We start from the raw sequence: 8,147 nt of genomic DNA, 5'->3' as shown, positions 1-8,147 counted from the left end.
TATATATTACCAAGCAAGCCAAGTCTATTTAATATCGGATATATTCCCTTGTTTTCGATTTAATTCCACACTTAACTTAAATTCATATCTCCCGTTCCAATTAATTGGGGATCCATATTTGGAGAATTTATATAATTGACGGTTTCCTGTTTCACTGTCAATTAGGAGGCTAATCAAGTAAGCGGATTCAGGTGGTGGCAGCAGAGAAGATTCTTGAGTTTGCTAGGGGCACAGTACAGCTCTCGTGTTTGTAGAGTCTAAGACGATCAACCGTCTACGATCACGAGGAGTGGACTGAAGGCTATAGTAGAGCTCTGGGGTCTTTGAGTTTAGTTAACTAAGGGCTGGGTAGTGGACACAGTAGAGACATTACCCCGGTCCCCGGTACATCCAGACTGAGAGTCAAGAATCAACCTGACTGTACTACCAACACCCTTAATACGAGGAAACTGTTGCCGTAATGTGTACGCGAGAAAAGGATATCGACGCTTTGTTGGATTGAACAAAACTGGATTTTTTTTTTTTAAAGAATAGCAGGATTTTTGTTTTTATTTTTGTTTTGTGGTGAATGTGTCACACTGGTTATCAAGCGGGAGGGGAAATGCAGGGTTGACTTACATGTGGGAGAGGGTGATATAGGATCTTTACGCACTGATGAGCATGTAAGAGCGAAGAACGACATTAAATTGCACTAGAGACTCAACGGAAAGGGAGAGCAGGTCTCATGTTAATGGTTAAGTGGAAAGGTAGAGTTACTTTAATGGGTAAATGAAAGCATAGATGGGCAAATGAGAAGGGGGAGTGTTACACTGATAGACAACAAGAATATTATAAAGTTGCACATATTGGTAGGGTTGAAGCGTGGATATTGTCCTGATGGGCGCCATAAAGAAATGAGTATTCAATTGACTATGCAGTTGAGAGTTCCGGTGCAATAAGGGGCTTATGAGATGAGACCTTGCTTAATGGACAGTCTGTGAGAGGTGCGTCGTACACTGATGTGTAGGGATAATAATGCTTTTATAAGAAAGGATCTCTGAAGCAGATAAGAATAAATCTGGGAGATATGACATAATAAAATATGTGCTGGGATAAAGACAGGAAGCTATAATTAATACAAAAGTTAATCCTTATCTAACACCTGAACCAACCAACATATGTATGTGCAAACCAACATATGTTGTCTGACACGTGGATAAAAGTTTTGAAGTTAGTAACATTTTAAACTTTGCTTCTCTCTAAAGTTTAAATAAATATACAAGTCAAGAGGAAAACCAAACCCATCAGACGAGTATGTTATAGAACTTATGAAAGACCATTTAGGACGTAAAGTCCAGGAACTGAACTGAAGGATTCATACCATGGACATTTATCCTGTTAGAATGGAGTTAACTGAGTGAGAGAAAATGGGATGACAGGTGACAAAAACTGAAGGATATATTGAAATGTATAATGTTCCCTTTCATGATTGGGAAATGGAGAATAATCTCTGTGGATATAATGTTGAATATAAAGTATGTGTTTAACGTGAAGAATGGACCGCGATTTGGAATGATGTGGCAAATGTTGGCAGTTTTATGACTGGGGAAAATTGTTATATATGGTGAAATGAAAGGTTTTGAGGTGAAGACAAGCACAAGCCACCACTAGATGTGGTAACTCATGGAGAGAGACGTCAAGAGATCATTGTATGAGGATTATACGAGAGAATCCTTCCTAAAGAGCAATTAGCAACTGTAATTAAATTGATTCGATTAACTTAGGTTAGGTTACGTTAGGTTAGGTTAAGATAGGTTAGGTTTAGGCAAGGTTAGATTAGGTTTAGGTTAAGCGATAATAGATTCATCTACACCCACTTAAGAGATTCCAATGCTGTAAACATCGGCTTGGACTTAGCAGGGAGTCTGATAATAGCAAATATATATATATGTGTGTGTACTGCCCTGTATTCCTTCCTCTCAGTGAGGTATCTACAGGTAAGACTCCCATTACCCAGAGTCGATCTTCTTTAAGACGTACACGTCCTTGATCAGGATGCACAAGTCCCTGAGCAAAATGTACATGTTCCAACCCGAAGTGTACATGTTTTTAAGCCATATGGGACTCGTGGAGCCCACAGGTAACTGGAGTCCATCCTGTAGTGTGTGTAATTGGACTCAAACTTTTCTCTCGTATACTCGTTTATCAATGCTATTGAAAATTACATAACAAAAATACAAATAGAAATCAGAAACGAACATGGTTTTACTGCCTTCAACGAAGACCTTTCTGGCGGTCATAGTGAGGTAGGTTATAGTTATTGTGAGGTGGATATCAGTTACAGTAAGGTAGATAGCAGTTACAGTGAGGAAGATATCAGTCACAGTGTGTGTGTGTGTGTGTGTGTGTGTGTGTGTGTGTGTGTGTGTGTGTGTGTGTGTGTGTGTGTGTGTGTGTGTGTGTGTGTGCGTGCGTGTGTGTGTGTGTCTGTTGGTTCACCACATCAACCCTTCATAAGGTGAACCAACAATTCATCAAGGTTAATGATACTTACTTCTAAAAAACGAAAGTTACTGAAGAAGAAAGGAATCATATAAAAGCCGGAGGAATCGAACCATTTAAGAAAGTGACAGCTTCTTGAGACGGAAAGAAACAATTTGAGAGATGAAAAATTCTCATTATTTCTCGCCAATTTAATAAGCAAACAGAATAACAACGGCGTGTTTAAGATTAACAAAGATAGAAACCGTTTTCAGATAATCTGATTGGAGTCGTTTAGGACACTGTATTTCACACGCATTTAAACCTTATTAAATATACAAAGCCAGCAGAGAACCTTGACCTTGTTAACTCACACAGAAATTTATAAAAAATCTAGTTACTAACTTAATGGAGCTACGCTACGAAAACACACTACGATATCTGAATCAAACATTGATGGATAGGTGGAGGAGACATGACCAGGTCATACAAGATAATGAAGAGAATTGCCTGGTAATGGCGCGGTATGGCAAGAGAACGTGGGCTAGACAGCTTGAACATGTCTTGTCAGAAATCATTTGCTAGACGCTTTTACTCAGGCAAGAAAAAAGGCAGGTGTATCTGGATGAGTGTTCCAGTGAGTAAAGGGGGTACCTAGGTACGAAACAATGGGCGATGGGGATATCAGAATAGGAGAGAGAGAGAGAGAGAGAGAGAGAGAGAGAGAGAGAGAGAGAGAGAGAGAGAGAGAGAGAGAGAGAGAGAGAGAGAGAGAGAGAGAGATAACGAGTGGACTACACTAGGCTGACCCCAGGGTTTCTCTTGCTTTCGGATCATGCCAAAAACGTTTTAATGGAAAACTACTGTTTCATATTATTGTTTACAGATGATGGAACTCTTAATAATAAAGAATATGAACAGAATACGACTAGAATATCCAAAGAGGGAATCTTGATACATTACGAAGACGTTTGGAGAAATTATCAACCAGATTCTTGCTTAGCCAAGTGTAAGGTTAAGAGGATAAGGGCAAAAGTGAAAAGATCTGAAAAATGGGATAAAGTAGAGATAGATTTTTTCATCAGAAATTGAGGAACACTTACGAGTAGGCATGATTTCAAAACATTTCAATATTCAGACATTAGGAGAATATATTATAAACCTTTCGGATCCTATTACAGCTAATAGGAGGCCCTACTCCTGAATATGTAGCTCCTGCATGGAACGTTCGTCTGGAAAAGCACAAAAGAAATGGTCCTAGGATATGCCATGAGACATGCTTCTGAGCTGAGTTTGAGCTATGAGAACACACTGAGGGAACTACATGTCACCACACTGTAAGAGACGAAGAATAAGGGATACGTGATAACTGCATAGATGATTCTATGGGGTTTAACAAAGTAGGCAAAGAAGCATTGTTTGAGTACTAAGAGCAGCAGAACAAGGAAACATAGAAACTAGAAGAACCTAAGACTCACAAATGTCAGAAACGTTTCCTACTGTTTTTAGAGTTGTCAATAAATGCATCCCACGCAACATAATATTAAATTCAAATATGATAAGAAAACCGTGGAAAGTGAATCAGTACATTAAACAAATAATGTTCGAAATTCAGGGAATAGAGCCGATGCTTGATCCTGGAAGCACATCTAGACGAGTACCTCTTGGTGAGTGTAAACACACAGCCACACTTCATTGCAATAAAGGAAAGAAAACTCAAGAGATGATACGATATGCAGTCTTTGCAAGTGGCTATCAGGTGAGAGAAATACCAGGAATGGAGGGGGGGGGGAGGTGGCGCTGATGATACCGACGCAAGGGAATTTTCAAGCAATAACTGTTGCAGATGTTGCAAACCCACAGACTTCATCACAGGCACGGTAAAAGTACAGGACAAGAGGATAAAGGGAGCAGTTATACACAACCCACTACGAAACAGCAAGAGAACCAGGGAAGACCATGACGAGAACTCCAGGGAAGACCATGACGAGAACTCCAGGGAAGACCATGACGAGAACTCCAGGGAAGACCATGACGAGAACTCCAGGGAAGACCATGACGAGAACTCCAGGGAAGACCATGACGAGAACTCCAGGGAAGACCATGACCAGAACTGCAGACTGACTAAAGCTGATCAAGTAACAACTATAGCGATAAGTGAAAAGAAAATATAATACTAATACTTGGAAATTTTGGTCACAGAGAAAGTGACACGATAAGCAAGGAGAATCCATGATAGGGAAGAGACACGCAGACCGAAACTGTTGGAGAGAAAATCACTTTCTAAAGCAGTACCCTAATGCAGGCCACGTAAAGTTGGGTGAAACCAGCAGTGGGGTAATTAGTCCAGTGAAACCCAAGTGGATGCTGAGAGAATTAATTACGACATGCCACTGAGAGCAGGTGACCAAAGTGTTGCAATATACGACTACATCTCTAAACCTTTGAGAACAAACAGAATAACATTCTAGTCTAGAGGGGGGAACAAGACATCATGAGAAGAGGCTGCAGAGAGACACATTACTTCCTTCGACCGGTTCCGTTCAGGAGAAACACAAGAGGGGAAGACAGCAAATGATATGATGCACCTTGTTGTCCACAAGCCATTGGTATATAAATCGTTTAAAAAAGGTACATACAGGAAGATCAACATTAATACGTGGTTCAGTAGACAGTGTAAGACAGACATACAAGGAGTCACTACGGAGAGGTCAGAAATTATAATATTAGGCCCAGGTGTGGTCCTAGTATTATAATTTATAAGATCAGTGATCTCGCTCTTTTTGTGATATTCAATAATATAAATATATATATATAAATATATATATATATATATATATATATATATATATATATATATATATATATATATATATATATATATATATATATATATATATATATATTTATATATTAGAGCCTGGTAAGTTCATTAAGGTGCCCTAGGCTGAAGACTGACCTTCCCTTAGATTCAACCCAGAGCAGTTGTCTAGCTTCCAAGTTCCTATTTACTACTAGGTGAACACAGTATCGGGTTTACGGAAACTTGTCCAAACAACTCGTCTTTCCCGGGAAATTAATTCTGGCCCAAACTGTTGTAAGAGAACTGCGCCAGCCATTGCGCTACAGGTCACTAAACATTAAGGGACGTTCCTGTAGCCAGTGCCGGACCAAGCAAGCTTAGATCATGCTTGCAGTAGTTGCTGAAATGTTGCAGCTGTAGTTGTTGCTTGTAGCGGTCTACAGGCCGATGCAACAACCCGTTCTCGCACTTTCTTACAGTCAATATTGACTTATTAAATAAGTGCATATGTGACATACTAATTTATTGTGAATATTTTAGTTTACCTTGAAAAGCTTCATAGACACACCGACCTTACTTAACCTTCTTAGTATGTTAAGATAAGCATCTTATTGCTTCGTAATTACAATTATTACTTAACCTATACCTATAATAGGTTAAGTAATAATTGCATTACCTCTACCTATAATAGGTTAATAATTGTATTACCTATACCTATAATAGGTTAAGTAATAATTGTAATTACGAAGCCATAAGATGCTTATCTTAACATACTAAGAAGGTTAGGTAAGGTCGGTGTTTTCTATGAAGCTTTTCAAGGTAAAGTAAAATATTCACAATAAATTAGTATGTCACATATGCACGTATTTAATAAGTCAATATTGACTATACGAAAGTGCGAGAACGGGTTGGATGCAATCAACAGCCTTTTGGGCCAAGTTATCACAAGTCAAGCCTAGCTGAGGAACCAACTTGGGGAGAACTCCCATAATCCTCTCCAGGTATACTCTTGGTATAGATGAGAACTGTTATCACTGCACCTCGTATCAAAAATCCGTTTTCCAAACCAATGTGTGGCAGCTTTGTTGTCAAGAAATATCGACTGTTGACCAGAAAATGTCTTTAGAACACTGTGAGACACAAATACATTGTTGTCCACCTCTCTCTCTCATTTGACTAAAAGTCTATTTCTTTAGTCCGAGAATCCTACCGGCTTGACGCAGGGGTTCATGTTTCATGTGTGTTACAGGTGTTGAAGAAACATGAGTTGATACAGGTGTTGTCATTATGTTACATGTTCTGGTATAGGTTTGTAATTGACAAATTCTGATATAGGTTTGTAATTATGCCTTATGTGTAATACTGATATTAAAGAGACAGGTGTTCATGCAGTTGCTGTCATTATGCCTTGTGTGTGCTGCAGGTGTTAATGAGACAATTATTAAGACAGGTGTTATTATACCTCGTGCGTGTTTGTGTTGAGGGAATGAGTGGTGACGCCGGTGTTGTCCTTTTACAGGTATTGAAGGGGGTAATTAAGGAAACAAGGAACAGCCAGAACCTGGCACTGATCACTCCTGCTTCAGGTGGATGAATCCATCTAAAATATTACTTACGAACTAGCACTTACTAAGTGCTGGTTCGTAAATAATATTTAGTAAGTGCTTACGAAGCAAGCACTTACGAATCTGTACATCTTTTCTCAATCTTTGGCGGCTTTGTTTACAATCATTAAACACTCGATGTACTCCGAAGCACCAGGAGGCTGTTTATAACAATAACAACAGTTGACTGGGAAGTTTTCATGCTTGTAAACTGTTTAATAAATGTAACCAAAGCAATCAAAGATTGAAGAAAGATGTACAGGTTCGTAAGTACCTGCGTAACTGCTTCGTGAATCCAACCCGTTCTCGCACTTTCGTATAGTCAATATTGACTTATTAAATACGTGCATATGTGACATACTTAACATACTAGTTTAGCTTGAAAAGCTTCATAGAAAACACCGACCTTACCTAACCTTCTTAGTATGTTAAGATAAGCATCTTATTGCTTCGTAATTACAATTATTACTTAACCTATTATAGGTATAGGATAAGTCTGAATCTGGCCCCTGGTTGTCCCTGTGGCGGTGGTGTCGACGTGCTCTGCCTGTCGTGCTGTTTGTGCTCATACACTTGTAAGGTCTTGGGCGGTCGCCTCAATGTCCCCATCCAGTTGTCACACTGTAGAAGGCGTGGAATGTGTACTATTTCACTGTACCAAAGCGAATCATTTACAATTCAACCTGGCCCAAGAACGTCGCATTTCGCTCGTATGCGTTACATAAGGAAAAAGATTGTCTTACTATACAAATGGACGCGGCTGGCGAAAGTGACGTACTGTCCCTTTTTCTGTTTTGGGTCCTGTGGTAGGTTAGGAGAGGACACTTTAAACTGACCGTTTTTGTTGACGTTGGGAAACTTTAGGAGGACGGACTGTACGAACTAAAGAGTACTAACCAAATCTATCCTAACCTAACCAATTTTTTGCTGATCTTTTCAGTCTATCCTAACTTTATCTATTCTAACTTAACCTAGCAGTCAGTAGCAGCTAACTCTTAGGTACCAATTGTTAGGTGAACAGGGGTATCAGGTGAAACTCTGCCTGTATCTTTATGCCTCGGCCGGCAATCGAACCCGGGTCCTAAGGACTACAACCTTCAAGCGCTGTCCACTCGGCCGCGAGACCCTGTTTTGTGACTGTGTGTGTGTATGTGTGTGTGTGTGTGTGTGTGTGTGTGTGTGTGTGTGTGTGTGTGTGTGTGTGTGTGTGTGTGTATGTGTGTATGTGTGTGTGTGTATTCATTATTCATGAACGCTAATATGTATATAAAGTGAGAATG

This window comes from Procambarus clarkii, chromosome 69 (assembly GCF_040958095.1).
Source record: "Procambarus clarkii isolate CNS0578487 chromosome 69, FALCON_Pclarkii_2.0, whole genome shotgun sequence".
NCBI lineage: Eukaryota > Metazoa > Arthropoda > Malacostraca > Decapoda > Cambaridae > Procambarus > Procambarus clarkii.
Note: the sequence above shows the minus strand (reverse complement) of the source record.